Below are 25965 nucleotides of genomic sequence, written 5' to 3'. Positions count from 1 at the left end.
CTATGGGCAGCCAGTGTAGTTTGACCAAAAGAGGCCTGGCCGATTGCCATTTCGGCTGTTTGAAGAGCAGTCTTGCTGCTTGGTTCTGGACCATTTGGAGGCGGTTAAGCAGGCCCTGGGGAAGGCCAGTGTACAATGAATTGGAGAAGTCCAGGTGTGACAATACCAGGGCAATAATCACTTGAACCAGGGCTGGATAGGATAGTATGTGTGAAATTTTTCTGATTTTGCGCAGTTGAAAAAGGCTGGTGGAAACCACGCTGCCCACCTGTCCTCTCATAGTGAGATCGGAGTCTATAGTTACCCCTAGACTCTTCACAGAAGGCGAGGGCGCTGGGAAAGGACCTAATTCGGCCGGCCAGAAATGGGGTCCCCAGTAAGTGGGACTCTTCCCAGGTAACATCAGCTCTGTCTTCCCGGGGTTGAGCTTCAATTGATTCACATCCATCCAGTGCTTGATGTGACACATTGTAGATTGGAATTTGGTAGCAGCACTAGGAGACTCCAGAGAGAACACAAGCTGGAGATCGTCTGCGTAATTGAAGACCGTGATTCCCCTGGTTTTGAGGGAGTGAATCAGAGGCCTGATGTAGAGGTTGAATAATAGTGGGGACAGGGAGGAGCCCTGTGGGACCACACAGGACGTGGAGCGATTAGGGGCAGTGAAGTTCCCAAGACGTACTGCCTGAGTTCTATCCGTCAGAAAGGTTTTTAACCACTGAGAGGCAGCGCCCTGTATGCCAGCTTGTTCGACACGGTTCAGTAAGGTGGTATGGTCAACCGTGTCGAACGCTGCCGATAAATCCAGGAGCACCAGGGCTTGCGGGGTTCCTGAATCAGCGTTAGTCCTAAGGGTGTCCATCACTGCCAAAATAACTGATTCAGAGGATTGGGACGGGCAGAAACCAGCTTGGTTAGGCTCCAGGTAATCTGATTCCTCAATGAACTTAGAGAGGCAGCTAGCCACATGGGCCTCCTGAATTTTAGCAAAGAATGGAAGGAGGGAAATAGGGCGATAATTGGAGAGGTTAGAGGGGTCAGCACCAGGTTTTTTAAGGAGAGGGACTAAGGTGGCGGTTTTAAAAGCTCGAGGTACTTCTCCCTTTCTTAACGATTTGTTAAGGAAAGGAAGAATACAATGAGGTAGAGCTGCAAAGGTATCCCTAAGGACAGAAGGGGACAGCAGTCCCTCGGGGAGCCTGATCTTACTCAGGACATTAAATCTAGTAAAGTCTCCGAAGAGAGATCGGTGAAGTGATTCAGAGTCGAGGGGTTGTGGGAGTTGTTGTCCAGAGGCTTCCTCTGAGAGGTAATCTGAATACTCGGAATACTGACCCTGATGGTTTCAATTTTTTCCACAAAGAAGTTGTTCAGCAGATTACACTGCATTTGAGTGGGGGCCTGACAGGGTGATGTTCTGTCATGGTTGCAGAGTTCGTTCACAATCCTAACATTTTCTTTGGATTTATTAGGGGCAGTGAGAATCCTAGTGGTGAAATAAGGGGTCTTGGTTACCAGAATTGCTTTCTTATAGTCCCTACGGGCTGACAGATGGAGCTGTCTATCTTTACTGTCATACTCATGCCTCCATTTTCTTTCCAATTGCCGGAGCAATCGTTTCTGGTTTTTCAGTTCACTAGTGAACCATTTATGGGCTTCAGAATGTCTTGCCCGAGAGAATTTAGTAAGCGGGGCATGGATGTCGCTAGCCGCCAATAACCAGTCCGTGATCTCTTCATCAATAGAATCCACATTGGAGTTGGGATTGACTGAGGGGGCGGAACTAGCCAGAGTTTTGATGAACTCCTGAGTATCCAGTGCTCTCCACTTTCTGGTTAGTCCTCCCTCTATCTTAGGGGTCTTTGCCCTACTACTGAAAGTGATTGTAAAGTCGATCAGATGGTGGTCGGACCATATACAGGAAGAAATGATAGGAGGAGAGAGGTCCGAGTTATAAGACCAGATTTGGTCGAGGATATGGCCCTTGATATGGGTGGGGGCGGTGAGATGTTGACCCATATTGATGTTGGAAAGTAGTTCGGTGAGCTCAGCCGACTGAGGCCCCCCACCCCCATATCGTTAAACCAGTAATTCAGGTCCCCAATAAGTATGAATCTGCTATGGTTCATGGTCAGATTCGCCATCTGCTCACTGAGGGAGAGAGAGGGAAGGACGGCATGGACTGCGGAGGCCGGTAGACAAGTACCATCGCCAAAGATCCTGAGTTGGTGTCGAGATTGATAACAATGTTCTCTACTTCAAGCAAAATCAGGGACGTCAGTGTGGTGAACTTATGTTTTTTCTGTATGATAGCAGCCACTCCCCCTCCCGTCTTCCCTGCAGGCCGGTTAGCTGACAAGATGTATTAATCAGAGGGGAGTGCTGCTAAGATATCAGGCAAAGAGTCCAGCGTGAGCCAGGTCTCTGAAAGCAGGAGGACGTCCGGTTAATCTGAGGATAGCAGCAGAAAGATGTCCAGTTGGTGCTTCACCAATGAGCGAGTGTTAGGATACAGGACTCGGAGAGAAAGATTTCCAATAGACAGGCGATTGACAAGGGGGGCAGCAGATGCTTCTATTGAGGGGGTGAGGTGACTCACTTGATTGTCGAAAATCCCGTGAATGGTATTTCGATCCGAGACTTCCCTGGTTAGGGGGGCTTGAAATCGTATCATAGCCACTATGCTACATTTCCTCACACAGTGACTTAAAGAGATGTGTTTTCTTTAGAATTGCCTCCAAACCTTGGAGAGTGTGCTAAGAACACTGTTCTCATACCCTAGGACGACAATTGTGCTACTTTATACTATACCCTCTTAGGAGTAGCTTTGTAATAGGATACTGTTCATCTGCTAAGGTATTCTACTAAAAAATGTATCTGAACAGAAACCATATGGGATATGACATAACTCATATCTGCACATATACTCTGCATGATAAAAGTGTGTACCCCTGCCCTGACTGTATGATTAAGTATCAAGGACCCCCTGAAGGAATGAATGGACCAGTCCTAGGTCAAGGAAAAATGAGTGAAATAAAACAACCTAGGCACTATGGTATTGTAAATAGTCAAACTTTAAGAAATAACAAAGAGGTGGGACTACACAGGATCAGTATCTAACATTTAATAATATTCATATTAAAAACAGACGAAGCTTTTGACAGATTGATCTGGGTTAAAACTTCAAAAAAAAACATCACAATACAAAAAAATACAAACAAAAAATGAATCAATTATCACTACATTATAATTTCAATCATACAAAAATCACATATATAAAAAAAGACACTTATTATTTTCTCACAAAAATCACAAATATAAAAAGTGGCAAAAATTAATGTTTTTCTCGACGCGCGTTTCGGCGACCAGGGCCTTCTTCTGGAGGAGCCACAGTATATTCTAAAAATAAAAAGAATACATTTATTATCTAAACCGAAATTCAAAAGAAAATACATTTTATACCATTTAAAAATGACCTGAACCTGTAACATCCTAATAACCTCTTATGTTTGACAAGTATACATCAATAATATAAACCCAAAGACGGGTTTTCCATTTCCTTGTACATTTTACAACTGGGGAGAAAACCCAGTTCAGAGGGAAAGTGCATGGAGAAACAAATCAAAAAATGGGACATGGGGCCCTTAGAGACACAGGTAATACTAACAAGGATGAGAATGCGACAGAATGTCTTTAGGGTCAATTTCATTTTTGGAAGGGCAAACGATTTTAAAACCAGTTCCTACATTTTAAAACATAAGAATAATTTTGATCACATCATATCATTGTATGTTGATCACTTACTGGACAATCACTTGGATCAATGCCTTCAATTGATCAAAAACGGAATGGTTTAAGTGCAGTACATTCTGAAAAATATGCAATAAATATATATGCTTAGTTAATTTATAGGGTTGGTTATGCTAGTCATTATATCGCGATACCATCCTAGACAACCAGGGTGTATAACCCATTAATTTCATAATTATACTCACCTATTCTAAAAAGTAATGTAGAACTAATATGGGTACTGATGATTCCGTTCAGAAACGTATGCCTCAGGTTCTTAGGTGAAATAAATTGTTCTGGGAACCAGAGATAAACACTATAATTAGATGTGGAAGTTGGTATAGCCAATAATTTCGTATACAAAATGGACAACATGGAAGTGCAATGATTACCATTTCTAATGCACTAAAAGATGTTTATCGACGAATTCATGTATATACCGATAACATCAAGATATAATATCTATGGCTCATATTTTATTTCTAATAATTACCTTTGTGCCGAAAATTTCTCAAATACGGCAGTGGTAACAGAGATGTTTCATGAATATGTTATGTAGATAAAATTCTATAAAGAAAAACATTGCATTAATGAAATGCCTCTTCATGTATCGAATACGCGGCCTCTAATAATTTGCCTATTCAAACTGCGATCACAAGTACCTGATTGGCTGTTGAATACAGCCTCACTCGCAATTCGGAACGCTGACGTGTTCAAATCTGCTGAACCCCAGAACCAGCAAGAGTATCAGGGCGATATTCGAACACGCCAGAAACATTACAGATGGTAATTCATCAAAAAGACAATCATGTCATTAATCTCTCTGACCATATACTCACCCCCTTAGAACAGGATGTCTTGTCCAAGGGTCTATCCTTTGTCCCTACATCAATGCCCAACAATTTCAATCTGAAAATTGAACTACATCAGTTTTTTAGAAAGGTGCGTTTGAAACACTATTTTCAAAAAATCCCGAACAATCCAGTCTTTTCAGGGAGTGGTTTAAGACCTCCATCGAAGTTTAACCCCCCTGCACATCTTCTGGATCACAAAATCTTTGCATTTGAACAAATAGTACTGCGTGACGTTGACAACGTACTGGCTAAACGCCAATATGTCCCATATAACATCAGTAAGCAGGAAAAAGAAGCTCTACATACCCTGAAGAATAATGTGAATATTGTGATAAAACCTGCAGACAAGGGGAGAGCAATAGTGGTCCAGAATGTTGAAAAATACAAAGATGAGATTTTTTCACAACTAGCAGTAGAAGGGAATTATACTCTTCTTAAAAAGGACCCCACAAAAGAAATCAGCCTGCATATTAATAACATCACAAAAACTGCCTTAGAGGAGGGATTGATAAATAAACATGAATACGCGTTTTTGAACAATAAAAATCCTCGTATGCCTACGATTTATACCCTCCCGAAGGTGCATAAACGGTTGACTGATCCACCAGGACGCCCCATCATTTCGGGCTGTGGCTCTTTATTAGAGCCTCTTTGTAAATATGTAGATGTCTTTTTAAAACCCATAGCGATTTCTACATCCACTTACCTACGTGATACCACCCAGACGATTAAATTGGTTGAGGGACGGAGTTTTGATCAAAACAACTCGCTATTAGCAACGATGGATATTGTATCCCTTTATTCAAATATCCCCCAACAATCTGCTCTAGAATGTATAAAAAGAATCCTGAATTTGAGACCAGCACCTCATAGAGTCTCGACCGAGTTTATTGTCTCTTTGCTGACTATAGCAATGACAAAAAACTTCTTTATTTTTCAAAACAAATATTATATTCAGACAAGGGGAGTCGCCATGGGGGCAAGCTTTGCACCGAACCTGGCGATAATATATATGAGCGAGTATGAATCAGAATTTGTCCTCAATTTGAATAACCCCTATCGAGACCATATATCCCTATGGGCTCGATACATTGACGACGTCCTGCTGATATGGGAAGGTAGTGAAGATCTGTTATCATTGTTTCATAGTTGGCTCAATGATCGATCTCAGGACATTCAATTTACTCTAGAATCAGACAAAATGACTGTTAATTTTCTGGACATCCAAATTAAAGCAGAAGCAGGTACCTTATATACCACTCTTTATAGGAAGTCCAGTGAAAGGAATACCCTCCTTAGATACACTAGCCATCATCCCCGCAACCTCAGAGATAATTTACCATTTGGCCAATTTCTGAGGTTGCGGAGGAATTGCACGAAAAGGGAAGATTACTTTGAGGAATCCTCTTTACTGTTGAGTAGACTGCTGGAACGAGGATACCCATCACGACTCCTCAAAAAGGCACGGAAGCGTGCTTGATATAACCACCGGGAGCATCTCTTTGAGACACAGCATAAGGAACCTAGTGCAGAACGCTTAGTATGCGTAACCACATTTAACACCAAGAGCAGTGCAATAAAAAAACTGATTAATCGCCATTGGCATGTAGTACAAGAGGAATTGGGGGGAATGCCACCTCCATTACATGCATTCAGGAAGGGCAAAAATATCCGTGATTTCTTGGTACAATCATTTCTAAAACCTCCCCGACAGATGGGCCAGACAACACTATGGGGTTTGACACCTGTGATGGGACACACTAAGTGTGGGGGATGTAAGGCTTGTAATTTGACGTTAGAATGCAGTGTGTTTACACACAATGAAATAACCTATACTTTAAAGAGCCACAGTAACTGCAATACGGCAGGGGTTATTTACACCATCAAATGCCCCTGTGGTTTTCTATATGTTGGACAAACTGTCCAAAGAGTCAAATGTCGAATTCTCCAACACATGAGCAGAATACGCTGTAAAACACAAGGCGCACCCCTAGTTGATCATTTCATCAGGTTCAATCATGATCCTAACAGTCTTCAATGGTGGATCATTGAAAAAGTCACAACCAATCCTAGGGGAGGGGATTTAGGTGTTATCCTAAATAAGAGAGAGTGTAAATGGATATATCTTCTAGATACTGTAAAATCTGGCCTGAACGAAATGGAAGAGATCAATAGACAGGTATCTTTGTTGTCTGTGTAACCTTTGGTACTGTCCATATTGATATTTTCATTTGTGAAGTCTTCAAGTATTGAATTTGGTTGGGCACAGTCGGGATCGACTGCTATATAGACGATTAGATAAGGACTATGTACATATACCTTGTTAGTATGCCTAATACATACATGTAAATACTTGTGTTATTTTAATGTTGTTTTGTAAATTGTGTAATTATGTTGAAAATTGCAGTAAGAAAGCACTATAATGCTTATTGGGGTCCTCCTTCGCTCCTACATGCCTCAATGCTGTATGTGCATTATTAATCTAGTCACATTAATGACGAGGTACAGTAGTACCATTCTAAAATGGCGGCGATATTCTTCTAATCGCATCCAACTCCAGTAATTATATAATTATTTTGTGACTGTTGGTAATTGCATTAAATAGTATTCATTCACATTTTTTGAACTTCATGTGTATAACTGAGACACTTGAATGGCAAGCCAGCAACGGAGCCACCATAATTGTGAGAATATTCACCACTCCAATATGGCGGCGGTTTTCAGTGCGGCTAGAGATCGTTTGTGTTCATTAAAATCCTGAGACCAACCGTCGCGCGAGGGTATCAGTTTCCTACCGTCGGTTCGAGTTAGAAGACGCGTTGCGATTAAGTACACGATTTGGAGACAGGTAAAACGAACATCCAATACTCCGCAATTCTAACCGTACAGTTAGACTAAACGAATTTGAATCAGTTTTCGTTTATTCCCTGCCTGTTCAGCCTCCCTAGGAGAAGCAAAAATTAATAACGTGGGAGAAGATTACCAAACAACCGCGCTATACTGGTTGGAAACACTTTGGCACATCCTTCGGTGCCGAAGCAGGGTAAGAACTCCCTGAAAAGGGTCACAGGCTTTTTTTGCACTTTTTTGCCTACAAATTAATTTTAATCCACTGGACTGACCCTCAGTTTGGTTCATTATTTACAGTTCTTCTAATACACATGAAATTTCAATAACGGAGAAAACAGACAGGAATGACACTGTTCCATCATCTCTGATATTTCCTGAGGACACATAACAATACAGGTATAATAATTCTACTCTCTTACCTTTGTTAGATAGTGTAATAGCTGCAATCTATTTTAGTATAAACCTAATAGAATATATTATATTCTTTTTAGGAGGACGTTTTCATTAATTGAAAATATATATATATATAAAAAAGAAAAACCAACAGAGGGGATCCATCAACGTTAGGGTAAGCAATGTAGTCTTACCCAGTTTTGCTCCCACTAGTTTATTTATTAGCAACAGCCCATTCAGAGTTTCCCCTTTGTTCTACAGGGTCACTCCACATGACACAAGGTTGCCCGCTGTAGTCCTGATGAAGACTCGCCTGGCCCAGGCTTAATCCACCATTGGCCATAAGTCGAGTCGAAACGTCGACGCATAAAAATCCCCTGACCTGGACCTATATAATTCCCGTCTCTTGTGCACATGTATTAACCAATTATAGGTTTTGATAAAAGGAAAAAATACATGTTTGAATTGCTGTAGGGTCAGGTCTTTATGTTAGGATGATTATTGATCCTTTTGCTGAATTGTTGGATTGATTTTATGTCACACTCTTTAAAATTCCCCCTTTTTTCTTTATCACTAAATCCGATTTACTTTCCCTTTCCTTTTTGCACGCTCTTTTTGGGGCAACTGGTATGACCTTGTATTGTATGTATAATGAAAACATTTATAATGTATATAAGTGGAAAATAAATAACCACTGATATTGGTTTAGTTGGGTTTGTTGCTTTTACTATGGTGAATTATAAAATGTGGATTTAATGAGAGACTGAGAAGTAATATGAGTCCTTTGGACCATTGTTGTTTAATGCTGTAAGATACCCAGGTCCGGGACCTATTGGGTTACCCCATTTATATTAATGGTTACCTCCAGAAGAAGGCGCTGGTCGCCGAAACGCGCGTCGAGAAAAACATTAATTTTTGGCAATTTTTATATTTGTGATTTTTGTGAGAAAATAATAATTGTGTCATTTTTTATATTTGTGATTTTTGTATGATTGAAATTATAATGTAGTGATAATTGATTCATTTTTTGTTTGTATTTTTTTGTATTGTGATGTATTTTTTTGAAGTTTTAACCCAGATCAATCTGTCGAAAGCTTTGTCTGTTTTTAATATGAATATTATTAAATGTTAGATACTGATCCTGTGTAGTCCCACCTCTTTGTTATTTCTTAAAGTTTGACAATTTACAATACCATAGTGCCTAGGTTGTTTTATTTCACTCATTTTTCCCTGACCTAGGACTGGTCCATTCATTCCTTCATGGGGTCCTTGATACTTAATCATATATTTACCCACAGCTTGTCTGTGCAGGGCTGTTATTTACTGTACTTTGGGCCCAATGAAGGTCGGTCGGTAACGGCCGAAAATCGGTATTTTTGGCCGTTACCGATCGGAATTGAGCCATCGGGATGTAGGAGGCCGAAATCCGACAAAATCGCTGAAATTACCGAATCGGAAAGTCACCGAGTCGGTAAAATCCCAAATCGGAAAAAATAAGGAATCAGAAAAATCTCCGAATACCGAATCGGAGATTTTTCCGAATCCTTATTTTTTCCGAATCGGTATTCGACCGAATCGGAGATTTTACAGAATCGTGAACGTACCGATTCGGTATAATTACCGAATCGGTGATAATCCGATTCGTTGTGAAAAGCTGAAGATTGAGATGTAGGTAAGCACTGAAATACCGAATTTGCTTCAAATTCGGTATTTCAGATTCGGTAATTACCGTGCAACCTATAAAAAAGGACCCAAAATGCAGTTCTACTTGCAACATGGCAGCTTTCTATGTCATAGCAAGACGGCTACGGCTACAGCAGGAAGGAGAGAGGGAATGGCAGAGAGAGGAGCAGGTGTACAGACAGAGGATCACCCTGTCCATGCTCACTGATGCAGAGATCCTACAGAGGTACAGGCTGGACCCAGAGACCTCATTAGGGACCTCAAACCCCTGTTGCAGCACCCCACCCCAAGGGCACACGCAATCCCTGTGCATGTGCAGGTGCTATGCTGCCTACACCTGCTGGCGTCTGGCAGCTATCAAAGTGTAGTTGCTGTGGCAGGAGGGGTGACCCAGAGCAGCCTGTCAAGGTTCTTCCACAAGTTCCTTGACACCATGATCCAGAGGATGGACCAGTACATTTCCTTCCCTGCAACCCATGCAGAACTGGTACAGACTAAAGCTGACTTCTACCAGATGGCAGGATTCCCCCACATCATTGGCTGCATAGACGGCAAACACATTCCGATTTGCCCCCCTGCTGACACGGAATACGTATACCGCAATCGGAAGTCACGGCACACCATAAATGTCCAGGTGATTTGCAATGCCAAGGGTGTCATCACTGACCTGGTGGCGAAGTTTCCGGGGAGTACCCACGACTCCTATATCTTCCAGAATAGCGGAATTTATGCACGGCTGATGGCAGGGGAATTTGGTGAAGGATACCTCCTAGGTAAGACACAGTGTCAGACCCCCATAACGTAAATAGCAGTATGAAGTACATGTATGCATGTGAGTAATGTCACCCCTTTTCCTTCTAGGCGACAGTGCATATGCCCTCCGCTCGTTCATTCTCACCCCCTACCTGAACCCCTCAACACCCAGCCAAAGGAGGTATAACCGTGCCCACAAAAGCACGAGGAATGTAGTGGAAAGGACCTTTGGCATCTGGAAGAGCAGGTTCAGATGCCTGCACAAGAGCGGAGGTGCTAGACAATATACCCCCATCACCTGCTGCAAAATAATTGCTGTCTGTGCAATGTTGCACAACCTTGCAGTCAGGAAAGGCACTGAGGTTGAGTTGTCCGACTACGAGGACCCTGACGATGACAATGCTGTGCCACTACCACTACCTGCTGGAGTGTCTGCACCAAGTGACGGCAGATACAGGCGTGAGGAGATAACAGCCAACTATTTCTGAGTGAGTACAGATGCACAGACAGGTCAATGTATGTTTTCAAAAAAGAAATTTAATAATGTTGCAACAACGTTACTGCACTGATGTGCAACAAAAAAAAAGTAAACAAGATGTGGTCAAATGTCAATTGTCCGGGTTGCCTCACCCGCCCAGGCAGTCTTATTTCTTGCTGCGCTTAGCAGCCCCACTAGGATGTGGCTCACCCCCTTCTGTATGACCAGCAGCCTCAGCTGAGCGCCTGCTGCTCCAGCGCGGCTCAGACACTGCACTGGCCGGGCTGCTGCGGCTGCTGCTGTCCCCAGCCTCGCCCAGGCCCAGGGCGGGATTAACAACTGTGTTGGATATCAGTAATGTCTCCATTGCGTTGGTAATGCGGGCCATGCCCCTAGTCACCTCTGCCATGTTCTGGGTGAGGCTGCCCTCCATGTTTGCCCCACGTTGGCATAGCTGGGCGGTTGCAGCAGCAAGGCGGTTCATAGACCTATTCAGCATGTGGGCATCCCTGCGGCGACAGTGCTCGTGTTCATCCATTTTATTGCAGAGCTGGGTGATGGCAGTGGTCATTCGCCCTATACCTGTTGCAATGTCCTTGTTGCTATCAACAAATGTTTTGAATCCCTGTGCCATCTCCCCCATCTGCAGGTTGTGCAGCCGCAACTGGCGATGGCAGGCCAAGATTGATTTTGCCTGCATTCTCTGGATTCTGACCATACTGCCCTCCAGCCCTCGGAACACGCTGCCCTCCTGTGCTGGATGTGCACTGCTGGATGCACGTGGCCTCCGGGGATTGCTGCTGCCCTGCTGTGTGTGCTGGGGTGACACAGGTGTTACAGGGTTTTGTGCTGGAGCCTGACCCGCTGCTCCCTCCATGAGGTTTAATGGTGCAACAATTCTCCTCCTGGCAGGAGATGTGGCCGGTGCAGGGTGGGTCTGTGGTGGTGAGTTCTCCGGGGAGAAATGCAATGGGGGCGTCTGAGACAGAGACAGTCTGGGGGAGTGTGGTAATGTGAGGGAATGTCCAGTGTCTTCCTCATTGCCCAGGGCGCTGCTGTTGTCCTCCTCCTGTACATGTACACTGGTGCTTGGCACTGCCACCGCACTGGCTGATGGTGCTGGAGCTGGTGCTTGAGTAGCTGCTGCTCCCCCGCCTGATGGTGCCCCTAGGTATAAAGAGGCATTTGTCAACTGATTGCTAATGTATTACATTCACTACTATTAAAACATTGCACATCTCATTACTAATACTTTGATGCAGTATTACAGTTCTTTTTATTACGCTTCTGCAGTGGCATTTTAGGGTACTTTTGCTGACTGCATTTAGCATGATGCATTGATCATGTCTGTTGCTAGCAGTACTGGGCTGGGGTTTGGCTGTGCATTGGGTCTAAAGGGGAGATGTCTGGTATGGTGTGTCAAGTTGCGCATGCTTCTTACCTGTAGCTGTAGCTCGGGATGAGCTATCCAGGTCCCAATTCCCACAACACTCGCGCGCTCAATGGTATTCGCCACAAGTTCCTCCAGCTCAGTGAGGGGTGGCGCCCGGTTCTTGCCTCCACCAGTTAGTCCAGCCTGCTTGTGCAGCTCGGCAAGTTTCCTTTTAGTGACGCCGCGGATGTCGTAGAACCTCTTTTTGAGGTCGTCCAGGCTCCTGTGGGTGACACCGACAGCGTTTACTCTTTCCCCAATTTCAATCCACAGCTTCCTCTTAGTGCTCTCTGGAACAGTGAGGGACAGCCTTCCATACAGCTGGCTGTGTACCCTCACCACCTCCTCCACCAACACTTGCAGCTCCATGGTGCTGAATTTGCTCTTCCGCTTGCGCTCTGCCTTCTGCCTCTCAGAGCTGCTTGCCATGTTTTACAGGGATCTGGATACTGCTGCTCACTGTGGCTGCTCAGCTCAGGCTGCCTCTCCAGAAAGTTCTGATGAGTTGCACCTGCCTGGCTTGCCACACCCTGTGGGGGAGGGTGCTTCCACCTCATTGGCTGATGGCTTTAGTTTCAGTTTCCTTGCTCGACAAATCGGCATTTACCGATTCGGTAATTGCCGAATCGGTAAATGCCGATTCGGTAATTGCCGAATCGGTAAATGCCGATTCGGTATTTATAATGCATTCCTATTGGCTTTTTGGCCCAAGGGGTGTATTGCTATTACCGATTCGGTATTTTCCGATTCGGTGGTGGCAGATTCTGTTTATACCGAATCGGAACTTGCCGAATCGGTACGTATCGACTCACGATACCGATTGCTACCGATTCGGCAAATTTCCGAATTTTTCTATCTACATATCATTTACCGATTTTGAAATACCGATTCGGTACGATTCGGTATTTTAAAATCGGTAAATGCGTTTTACCTACATCGGGCCCCAAATTCCTTGTTTTACTATTCACATGTATATTCTTTGATACCACACTCATTGTGATCCATTTCCTTGTCCATTTCTCCATTACAGGGTTTACTTGCCATTTGACACTTTTACCTACACCTTTCCCGTTACCATGGCTCTTAAGAAGACCTTTGGGTTTACTGACGAAGAATTTGAAATACTGTAGGTATGTCCTCTGCATTTGGTAGTGTCACCAATGAATCTAGCCGTAGCAATGATGATAGTAGGAAACTTACTGATCTTAAAAAGAAATTAAAACGCATTGAAGCTCATGGTGAGTTCATGCTGGCATACCTTCGGTTGGGCATTATCCCAATCGGTCTCCATGTACGTAACATTCCTGGCTTGTTTGTACACCATAGGATCTTTTTAGATAAATGGAGCATGATTGCCAGTAGATGCTCACGTGATCTTATGATCCTCATTGTTGAGACGGCGAAGGAACTAGCTGCTGAGGTTAGAAGTGAGGTAGAGGAATTAGAAGACAAAATTAAAAAGATTGGGAATGTTGAAGAAGCCCTGAAAAGAATTGAGGAGTGTAATAAAGAGCTAGAATCCTTTTCCAATTATTTGGAAAAGCGTAAGAATGATAAACTCCTAAAGGAGAAGAGATTCTGTACAATCGAGAACACTTATCCCTATCTTAAAATAGATTTTTATAAACAGAATCATTACACAGAAGAGAGCAGGGGCCAACAACAGAGAGTGACCACCTTTTCTGAAACCTCAGACTCTGAAAATGAGAATAATGAAGCCTATTATGAACCTGATGATAATCATAATTCAGCCCCAGGAAGACGTAACCAAAGGCAGCCTTTTTTAGGAAACCGTGAGATGGGTCGAGGGCGCCCGAGGGTACACTTTCAAGGACTACCCAGAGAGAATTACAAGCCTCAGTATCATCATCAACAAGAGGAGCCCCAGTTTGTCTGGGAAACCAGGAATCGGCAATATTGGAAGCCGGGAATGTAATTCCAATCTTTAACCTATCAAACATAGAACTAGATGATCCTAGTGTTAGGTTATTGTCCAAAGGCCTATCATTTGTCCCTCATTCCACAGTCAATGTCTTTGAACTCTATTGTGATATCATTTCTTTCTTTAGAAAGATCCGTTTGAAAAAATTCTTTGCTTCCAATCCATCCACTGATGTTGAACATGTAACTATAAGACCTGTCAGTCTCCCCTCCACATTTAGTCCATCTCTTGAACAGTTAGGACCAGAGGTGGCCACCTTTGAGTTGGTTGTTCTCAAGAAATTAGATCTTGCCTTACGCTTTGTACCTAAGCCATTATACAATTTAAATAAGGAAGAACATCAAGCCTTACTTTCTCTTTCATCTAATGTGAAGTTAACCATTAAAAGTTGTGATAAAGGTGGCGGTATTGTTATTTTAGACTCTTTACAGTATGAGACAAAGATGCTTGAGATGCTTGACGATCGCGCATTTTATTGTCCCGTAAAATCTGTTTGTACTTTGACTCTTTCAAAGGAGATACGAACTCTAACAAAGCAAGCTTTAGAAGATGGACATATTTCTGTTAAAGAATATGACTTTTTGAATCATAATGATGGAAAAATTGCATGTGTATATGGATTTCCTAAAATACACAAAAATCAAAACAACCCTCCATACCGTCCCATTGTCTCAACTATAGGAACGATAATAGAACCCTTATCTAAATATGTGGATAATTTCCTTCGTCCATATATTCCGAATATTAAGTCCTACATTCGAGACACTGGACATATGATTGCCCAAACTGAAGGGTTGGCTTTTAATCCTACACATAATCTATTGGTTACAATGGATGTAGAATCTTTGTACAGTAACATCCCATTAGCAGACGCCATTGAAACCACTTCTTGGTTCATTGAGGAACAACACATTCCATGTCCGACAACTTTTGTGTTGACCTGTTTAAAAATAGTTCTCACTGAGAACATTTTCTGTTTTGGGCCCCATATTTACCGGCAAACAAAGGGAGTTAGCATGGGTGCATCTGTTGCCCCATCTGTTGCTAATATATTCATGGCTGCCTTTGAGAAAAAATATATTGAGAATGAAATTGCCCCCTTTTTCGAGTCTGTCTCCCATTGGTCCAGATATATCGATGATATATTCTTTGTCTGGACTGATGGGAGGGAAACTCTTGCAGAATTTACTGCATGGATCAATGCAGCTGACCCTAATTTAAAATGTACCACTCATGTCAGCGCTGAGAAGGTTGAATTCCTTGACATAGTCATTATGAATGACCATGGAAAATTAAAAGTCGATCTCCACGTTAAACCCACTGCCAGGAACACACTTCTACATTATAAGAGTTTCCACCCCAGATCACAAAAAGACAGCATTCCTTTTTCGCAATTTTTGCGAGTGAGACGCAATTGCACAAACCTTGCGGACTTTGATAGGCAAGCCCAGATTATGAGATCCAAATTTATTGAAAGAGGTTATCCTCACCGGCTGGTGAGGCACTCTTACAAAAGGGCCCGATATTACGATCGGGATTGTCTTCTTAGAGTAAAAGAACCAAAAGAAAATAAGCAAGTGGTTTGTATTACCAAACATTCCACAGTGAATGCCAAAATTAAGCAAATAATTAGTTCTAGTTGGCACATTCTCAATAGCAATTGTACAACAGAAGAAAAATTAGACAAACCACTGTTTGCACATAGAAGGAATAAAAACATTAAAGATCTCTTTGTTCACTCTAGGTTCACAAATCCCACTAATCAACCCAGTCTTGTCCAAAGATCTATCTTTACTAACAATCCCATTAAAGGAACTATGCCATGTTCCTCGTGCATATCATGCAAGAACATTATTGCTGGTGAAGAATTTGTACACAATGGACACACTACAAAGGCCAAGGAGATGTGGAACTGTAGATCTTCTAATGTCATCTACTTTATACAGTGTCCATGTCTCCTTGGTTACATAGGGGAAACGTCCAGAATGATTCAAACCCGTTTGACCGAACACTGTTCTGCAATGAAAACGGGTAAAATGATTGCCCCTATGGTGAAACATTTCACCGAACAGAAACATAGTCCTACTGATATGAAATGGCGTATATTGGAAAAAATACATACGCCAGACTCGAAGGGTGGAATGTTAATCAGGAAAAAGAGAGAGGTCTATTGGATTTTTGTTTTCGATACCTTCCGTAACGGCCTGAACAACGAAATTCCTTGGGAGAATGCTATATGCTAATTTCTTCTAAATACCGTTGATTCACTGATAATACTATGAAAATTATATGTCTCAGTACTCTTTTGAAGCCCATACTCTGAGTGAAAATTATATGTCCTAGTACTCTTTTAGAGTTCGCACTTTGAGTTTTTTTATAATTTTGTATTCTCATTCGAATATATAATTCGTGGTGAAAATTGTCTCGGTTTTTTAACAACTAATTTTTATGTCCAATCCCCTATATTATCTCAGTTTACCCAATTAATTATACGATATTAGTTCGTACTCTGTTGCTGCAGTCCATTTTTTATTTTATTTTTTCAAACATATAGTCCGCATTAGAATAGAATACATTGTCCTTCCACTGTGTTGCTATCTGAGATCCTAGCCCGTTTTTTCTTCTTTTTCATCTCGTTGCTGCAGTCTATTTTCTATTTTCATTAAACATATAGTTTGTACTAGAATAGAAGACATTGTCCTTCTATTGTGTCGTTATCTGTGATCTTAGTCCATCTTTTCTTTTTATTATTTTCCTTGTGATCACTGCAGCATGACCCACACCTGGGATTTTTTTGTCTTACGGGTATATATATTGCTGCAATATCGTCACCTGGTTGATATCGCTTCCCGCTAATCCACCGGAATCCCTTTCCTCGCACTCGGACGCTTGAAGAAACCTACTATTTTTTATCTTGGTAGGTGTGATTTACCCTGTAGATCACCTTTGGTAAGGTGAATAGACCGTTTCTCGGTCTTTGGCACTAATTTGTATTGCTTCGGTCTTTCTCTTTTTTATACTAACAGAGAATTCCCCACATCAGGAGGTCTTTTCTGGAAATTTAAAGTATTGTCGATTTTTACATATAAGGTACGTTATAGTTATCTGAAATTGTCCCTAGTCTTAATGAGGGATTTCTAAAATAAACGTGGATCTCTGAAGACCTACATTCCCGTTCGTTTTCTATTTTTCAACAGATTTAAACACGTCAGCGTTCCGAATTGCGAGTGAGGCTGTATTCAACAGCCAATCAGGTACTTGTGATCGCAGTTTGAATAGGCAAATTATTAGAGGCCACGTATTCGATACATGAAGAGGCATTTCATTAATGCACATGTTTCTCTTTATAGAATTTCATCTACATAACATATTCATGAAACATCTCTGTTACCACTGCCGTATTTGAGAAATTTTCGGCACAAAGGTAATTATTAGAAATAAAATATGAGCCATAGATATTATATCTTGATGTTATCGGTATATACATGAATTCGTCGATAAACATCTTTTAGTGCATTAGAAATGGTAATCATTGCACTTCCATGTTGTCCATTTTGTATACGAAATTATTGGCTATACCAACTTCCACATCTAATTATAGTGTTTATCTCTGGTTCCCAGAACAATTTATTTCACCTAAGAACCTGAGGCCTACGTTTCTGAACGGAATCATCAGTACCCATATTAGTTCTACATTACTTTTTAGAATAGGTGAGTATAATTATGAAATTAATGGGTTATACACCCTGGTTGTCTAGGATGGTATCGCGATATAATGACTAGCATAACCAACCCTATAAATTAACTAAGCATATATATTTATTGCATATTTTTCAGAATGTACTGCACTTAAACCATTCCGTTTTTGATCAATTGAAGGCATTGATCCAAGTGATTGTCCAGTAAGTGATCAACATACAATGATATGATGTGATCAAAATTATTCTTATGTTTTAAAATTTAGGAACTGGTTTTAAAATCGTTTGCCCTTCCAAAAATGAAATTGATCCTAAAGACATTCTGTCGCATTCTCATCCTTGTTAGTATTACCTGTGTCTCTAAGGGCCCCATGCCCCATTTTTTGATTCGTTTCTTCATGCACTTTCCCTCTGAACTGGGTTTTCTCCCCAGTTGTAAAATGTACAAGGAAATGGAAAACCCGTCTTTGGGTTTATATTATTGATATATACTTGTCAAACATAAGAGGTTATTAGGATATTACAGGTTCAGGTCATTTTTAAATGTTATTAAATGTATTTTCTTTTGAATTTCGGTTTAGATAATAAATGTATTCTTTTTATTTTTAGAATATACTGTGGCTCCTCCAGAAGAAAGCGCTGGTCGCCGAAACGCGCGTCGAGAAAAACATTAATTTTTGCCACTTATTATATTTGTGATTTTTGTGAGAAAATAATAATTGTGTCATTTTTTATATTTGTGATTTTTGTATGATTGAAATTATAATGTAGTGATAATTGATTCATTTTTTGTTTGTATTTTTTTGTATTGTGATGTATTTTTTGGAAGTTTTAACCCAGATCAATCTGTCGAAAGCTTCGTCTGTTTTTAATATGAATATTATTAAATGTTAGATACTGATCTTGTGTAGTCCCACCTCTTTGTTATTTCTTAACGTTTGACAATTCCCCTGCCCTGACTGCCCAGCTGTACTTATGCTGATCTTTTTTCATAGCTAACACGGATCATGCATGTGTGCCATGATATAGGCCTCTATTATATTGTGATCTTGTTGGACCGGAAGGGGCACCCAAAGCACTACCCTCATAGTGTTGGGAAGCTACCACTTTCAGCATGAGTTAAGCAACACAAACATGGTGGTGGAAGCATACCATGTAGTGTTCAGTAGTAGTGAAGAAGACCTTTTTACCCTGTTTCACTGGAGTGAGACCTACAGACTCACTCGCCTTTTTGAAAGTTTCGTTGCTGTGTGCTTAACTCACCCTTTGCCTACATCAGGTAAAATATGGAGTGCTGCGCTGCACAGCGAAGCAGTGGTGACTCTGCTTTGATTGTGCCTGGGAAGTATACAGTACAAGGACTGAGCAGTACTGTGCAATGCATGTGCGGTTAGTACATGACTTTAGTGTATGTATGACTGAGAGGAATACATTACATGAGAGATGTAGCGCTGTGCAGTGCATAAGCAGGGATCGCATGTGCTGAGTGTATGTGTGCTTGGTGAAGTACAATGCATGAAGGTTGAACTGTTGTGAAGCACGTGCATAATGACTGTGTATGTTGGCAGTGTGTGTGTCTGTAAAGAGTACACTGGATAAATGTAGAAAAGCTCCTGTGCTGAACAGTGAGCATAGACAGAGTCTGTGTACTTAATGCATGTGTACATGTAAGGGTACAATGTATGGATGAACAGTACTGAACAGACAGTGTGCAGTGGATGTGCACTGAGTAATCATGCCCACAATTGTACATTACGAGGAGAAACCTGAGTTCATTCCATTCTGTGAAGCCCAGTCCTGCCTGATGAAGATATAAGGAATAGAGGAATCCCACCAGACAGATTTGACTATTGCTGTATTCCTGTGAGTTGGGTAGGGACACACTGAAGGGAAAAGGAAGAGATTCCCTTTACGATTCAAAAGACTGCTCTTTCAGTGAGTGATAGATCACAATGAAGGGGCCTGGCCACATCTCAGGAAGGGAGATAGGGCTGACAAGAGAATCATAAAGAGTAGGACTGAGATGTCTGAGATTAACACTTTGATGTACATATCACTGTGACTGACTTCCAGATGTGAACTCTGGTCACTCCCATGAATTGTGCTGTGGACAATCAGCTTTGGAGTTGTGCCTGTTGTGACAGACATCTTTTATGAAGAAAGAAGAAAAGAATAAGTGCCCACTTCAAAAGAAGCAAAACCCCAACATAAAACGTCAAAGGCCCAGATCATAAATCATATATGGTGTCTGGAAAAGGACTATAAGAAGGGGAGGTTTAGTCCCCAAAAATGTGTCATTTGCCAAGCAGCCAGAGGGGCTGGGAAAGCTTTGCCAGACTTCTGCCTGAGACCAGGACTGAGGGCCAAGGCCTGCTAGTCTACCTGCTAGGTGAGGGGACATCAGCCAGGCAAGCCAAGACCACCTGCCCTGGAGCCTACGGCACCAGTGCATGTCCGCTTGCCAAGACTAGTGTGCCCTGTGAGGAAGAGGAGAGCATTGGTGGGAGCAAGGTCCAATGGGGAGCCCTACCATAAGAACTCCCTGTGCGATGTGTGAGGATTCAGCTGTGCACCGATCGGGCTGTCGCCCATGTGTAAGGTTGTTTTCAGTGACCCACATACGCCAGAGGGCTACTGTAGGCTGAACCGTGTGTTGAGTGTTGTGCGGGACTGCTACACCCATACCTATGCTCTTCAGTAACACCATATGTCAGAGGCGGCCACCAGTAAAGTTACCACTTCAAGATGTGTTAAAGACAATTTGGGATGGGGAACTTATGCTAGGAGAGTCGGCATCAGTATAGCCACATGTTGCGGCAATCCTGAATGCCAGGAGGGCCTGCCAGTATCTACGTTGCCAAAGGTTTTGGGCCACCACTCGTAGAAGAGACTGAGGCTACGATCTGAGGGTTAGATCTGCACTGCAAGGGAACTATTCCAGACTCACCACTGAGGACTGCCAGAGACACCTTGGATGACATTGCACCCTCGCTGGCTTCAGTCGAAGGCTTAAAAAATTAATCACTTTCCCCCATTGAGCAAAGTTAATGTACTGCATCTTCACAAGCAGGGAGCTGCTCTTACATCTGAGAGACCTCTGACAGTGCTGCTCAGGAGTGAGAGCCTGTGCACCAGGTGCTGCCACATGGGCTGCAAAGCAAAAAACACACAAATGATGGTCAGATTGCAGAACAAATCAGATATTCACGCCCAGTCACAGATCTGGGTTAAATCCATTGTTTTTGTGCTCACCATGCCACCCCAGTGTGGACCCAGCCATATGCAAACCAGTCTTTACTCTACTCCCAATGGGGGAATAGTCCACCCCGAACTGCCAGGCCAGGTCCTCCCTGGACCAGAAAACAAGCATCATGGGACCGGTTGCTGGGTATCACCCTCATCAGCCAGGCTACCTTGAATCCAATAATATAGTGAGCATGGGACCCAAGTCTGGTCATACCATTTCCACTTGGGGCGACAAAGCAAAAAACATACAAATGATGGATGAAATGCAGAACAAATCAAACATTCACCCCCAGTCATAGATCTGTGTTTAATCCATTTTGTTTTGCTCACAACACCACCCCAGTTTGGACACAGCCATATGCAAATCAGTCTTGACCCTGCTTCCCAAGGGAACAGCCCAGCCCAAACTCCCAGACCAGGTCCTCCCTGGACCGGAAAACAAGCATCCTGGGACTGGTTTCGGTTATCACCCCTCATCGGCCAAGCTAGCTTGAATCCAGTGGTATAATGAGCACCGTTCTCACGTCTGGGCATACCCTTCCCACTTAGGGCAACAACACAACAAAAAAAACCACAAATGATGGACTGAAAGCAGAACTAATCAAACATTCAACCCCAGTCATATATCTGGGTTAAATCAATCATTTTTGGGCTCCCCACGCCACCCCAGTTAGGACACTGCCATATGCAAATTAGTCCTGACCCTGCTCTCCATGGGAGCAGTCCAGCTCCTACTGCCAGCCAGGTTCTCCCTGGACCAGAAAACAAGCGTCCTGGACTGGTTTAGGGGTATCACTAGCAGCAAGCAGCCCAATTTCTCCAAATTGAGCAGGACTCGCAAGTGCATGCTGAAGGAATCCACTGCATCGCTGAACTCTTCTGTCCTGTGAGAGAGCAAGTAAGTTGTGAATGTTGCAAGTTAGACCCCTGGGGACTTGCTGCTAACAGTGCTGCTGCACCATAGACACCTTTGACTAAATTCTGAAAAGTCAAAGGGGGACTTCTGGGTACAGACTAATATTTCACATTCCCTGATGCGCCCACCAGTAAGGGGGTAATAACCCTGAACACATTACATGAGGAAGGGTGGGACAGGGATTTGCCTGACAGTTCCTAGAGCCCCAACCTCAGGGATTGTGTTGTTGATTCTGAATGTCGTACTTTATTGCATGTCTAGAGTTAGAAATAAAATACTACTTTTCTTGTAAAAGCATTTAATCGGCTGGACATTGATTTATTGCTCGTATTGTTTGCATTTTAAGATATGAGTCGTGTTCACTGACCAGCATCTATAATCCCACCCTTCCGAGGGAGCCTTGACTGCTCGACCACAGTTACCCCAGAAAGTCAAGTGCTGGAGAGGTACTTGACCCAGTTGAGTGTGAGCAATAGTAGGTTGGGCCCTGTGACATCAGAAGTAAAAGGCCTCAACCACCACGTTGGGACCAGTAACCCCTGTATGATCCGTGACCCTCTGAAAGGGTTTCTGACAGAAGTGTACACCAGAACTTCACCCTTAACGAGTAAAATGCACAGTCCTCAATTCTTTTGAATTGCTTCATATTGTCTAACTGATCTCTTGTCATTAGTGTCACCTTCAACTAGGCCTGGATTTTTTTTAATGAAAAGCACTTTGCATTATGGGACTTCGAGTTTCTTCTATTCACATTACTGCTAGAGGCCCACAAATCCCAGCGATCAGGTGATGGGAGTCCATAAACAGAAGATGACTGTGACACGGGTGACATGGAGACTACAGCCACCTCTCTAGGGACAAAAGATACTATATTAATACCTAAATAGCTCAAAACGTTGCTGTGACTGAATATAGTAATGGAGAAAGAATGCAACTTACCAATGCAATTCTCACAAATTCGAATCTCAAGAAGCAACTAATCATTAATAAAGCTGAATACACGGGCCTCCAAAAAGAGAAACAGTGGTAACGGTAAGTGCGATCTGCAAATTAACGAAGCAGCTGGTTGCCTGCAAATCAGAAGCTCTTGCCTGCTCTGGTGTTGTCGTAGTGAGCAAAAGTGTTAGGTTAGGCAGCACGAGACCAGTGCTCCTTTTGTGCGTAATCACGGCATTATCTCAAGGGCGTGGGTAACCGTGCCTCAGCTTGACAAAAACAGATTTCAGACTCAGCCCTTCGTTCGGGATCAAGGGAAGGGGATTAGCACGCTGAGAATAATTGGCCAGGTATCATTTCATCACTGACTGACTTAATATTTACTTCAGGAATATCAAAAGTAAATATTAAGTTATGAGATTCAAGAAGAATACTAACCTTGGTAATACATTCTAAAACTACCTGGTCTATCTCCTTACGCAACACAGTCTACCATTTCGACTGAGTAAAAATCTAAAATTGATCCTTATTATTAGAGTGCACATTTTCCTGGCAGGCGGAAACAAGTATCTGTCGAAATAAGTAAAAAAAAAGAGTCACAGTTTAAAGAACATAGCCAGTTTGTTCAATTTTGGATTATCAAAGAACCGAAATGTGCTAAATTGTGTGATCGTGCGTGGGTGGCGTGGAGTTGGGATGTCTGTGTCACGTACGCCACACGCTCGAGATGATACCTAAATGTTTATTTATACTGTATTTGTCAGCAGTAACCGCCGCTGAAACATTGCGAAGACGGTTGGGAATCTGGGCTGCTCCATTAAATTTGAATTCAAATTAATGAATCATGACACGAAATTACCATGAAGAAAGGCAATTTTCTCCTTGGAAGATAAGAGAACATCTAAAGTCACCGAGCAAGTTATTTGGAAATGCGCTGTTTTAATTGGAGCTTTATCATGCGATAATATCGACAGTAAATGCCTCAGACATCTGAGAATTCTTAAATGTTTTTGAAAAACGCCACACACAAGAGAATATTTGTAGCAGCAGAAAATGTGCAGCATGAACGCACCTGCTGCCATGCCATATTTTATCATTCGGGAGGGCAAGCCACAATTTCCATTCCTTACTGTACAATAACATCTTACATTCGGCTCCGAATAGAAACCAAACCGTGTGATTAGATTGTAAAGACCGTTATATTTTGCTTTTGTAAACAGGCTGTCAGCAAGCAGAAAATAGATGGGCTGTGCCTCAAGTTAACATTGAGCAAATGGAAGGCAGAAAATGTGTGAGTATAGAGCCTTATAAATAATGTATAGTAGTTGTCATCCATATTATGCACCGTGCCCACTGGGAAGCTATGGCACAATGTTGATGTGTCTGTATTCTTCAGTGGGATGAGAGTGCTTCAGCTCACTCTATCATTGACAAAAGGCCTCATTCTTTAAAAAAAAAACTAACCATCACTCTGTGAATATGAAACTAATGCATTCTGTTGCTCCATGGGGTTGATGAAATACAATTTTAGTGAAATGAATTGACTAAAGTTTAGAATTCTGGAAAATCCATTTTAACTTCACCTTCTTTTGCATAAAAATGGGTGTAGGTCTCATCGTTCGACCATCATCGTTTGACCAGCGTGTTGTCCATCACCCCCAAGCGTTTCAAACCATGTCAGGGGTCCAACGTCATGGGTAAATAACAATCCTAAATTCAAATCTGAGAAAAAAGAAATATGGTAAACCTCACCACTCTATAGTGAACACTGACACACGGAAGACAGCCAAAGCACATGGAAAAATGGAGGCTCATGCATTGGTATTCTCGCTACTGCTTTTATAAATATGTTTTTGTGTGTTAGCATAGCAATAGGCCATGAAGAGGCACTTGGATACCTCTGGAAATGCCACCACATTTAGCCAATCTTAAAATGGGTTCTGCCTTCCTCTGGTCCTCCGACTCCAACATGGTGGATGCATGGCCACTACTCTGCCCTCATGACTGCTGGATCACAGTTGTGCCTAGTAGTACTTACAGCAGTGCATGTTAAATGGTAGTGTTTCATCCACACAGGCCTCTTTCACATTATACAGTCTTCCTGCACATTATTTGATGTCCTACATGTTCTCCTGAGTGAACATTGTACAACATTCTCCTTAGGTGCATACACTAACCTCATTCCAGGCTTGGATGACCACACCTTACTAGTCCCATCGGTGTATCCAAAAGTCATTGGTTCTTCCCCATGGAGTTATTTTCCAATCGCTTTGTCTGCACATGTGTTTTTGGTGCGCTTGAGAGACCCTGTTGGTCGGTGTCTCCTTATTTTCATTCCACCCAGTGCACCATCAACACTTTTAGCAGCACTGTATGATTTTATTTTGCCCAAACTTACCGTGCACAGACTTAGTAATACCCAGCGGGTAAGAGGGGCAGGAAGGGGCTACACATGAAAATAAAGCATCTCCTTAAATTATTCTCATAACAGCCTTGGGTAATGTGTGCCAAGTCACATCAATCAACAATGTAAGTATATTCATGAAGTGCAACAACCATCTAACTTGGTTGTTGTGTGGTTCAAGTCTTACTGTGAGCTCAAGGTGAATTGATGAACAATTCAAGATAGAAGTAAAGGAATGAGATCATTAAGATCCCAACCCTGTGCATAAAATGTTAAAAGTTGTTATCCATCTACTGAGATATATAGATTTAATAAGACGAGATGCATTTAACATTACGGATCTTATAAATCAAGACGAATACCGGACCCACTCATTATTAAGCGCAGTTGTACAGTTGTTGAGTGTTTGCCTTGGAGAACACTGTAATTTTGAACTTAAACATTTTAGCAATCCCTTCCGGTCCAGTTTCTCCCTAACCATCAAGAAATATGCACTCCATGAGTATGAATAAACACAAAAGCAATCAAAGGCAAGCAGACACAAAGAACAGATAAAATCTCCAAGTAAGAACAGGCGGGAGAAACATTATG

At 42.3% G+C, this 25965-nt stretch overlaps 1 long non-coding RNA gene across 1 annotated transcript; it reads left to right on the top strand.

The window, feature by feature from the left end:
* The first annotated feature begins 10186 nt into the window (after positions 1-10186).
* On the top strand, positions 10187-11950 carry LOC144753456 (uncharacterized). The gene is made up of 3 exons (XR_013594366.1): positions 10187-10342; positions 10431-10810; positions 11450-11950. It is a non-coding gene; the product is annotated as an uncharacterized LOC144753456 (long non-coding RNA).
* The last annotated feature ends 14015 nt before the right edge of the window (positions 11951-25965 follow it).

Source organism: Lissotriton helveticus, chromosome 5_1 (genome assembly GCF_964261635.1).
Source record: "Lissotriton helveticus chromosome 5_1, aLisHel1.1, whole genome shotgun sequence".
Classification (NCBI taxonomy): Eukaryota; Metazoa; Chordata; class Amphibia; order Caudata; family Salamandridae; genus Lissotriton; species Lissotriton helveticus.
Note: the sequence above shows the minus strand (reverse complement) of the source record. Positions and strands in the feature narration are given on the sequence as shown.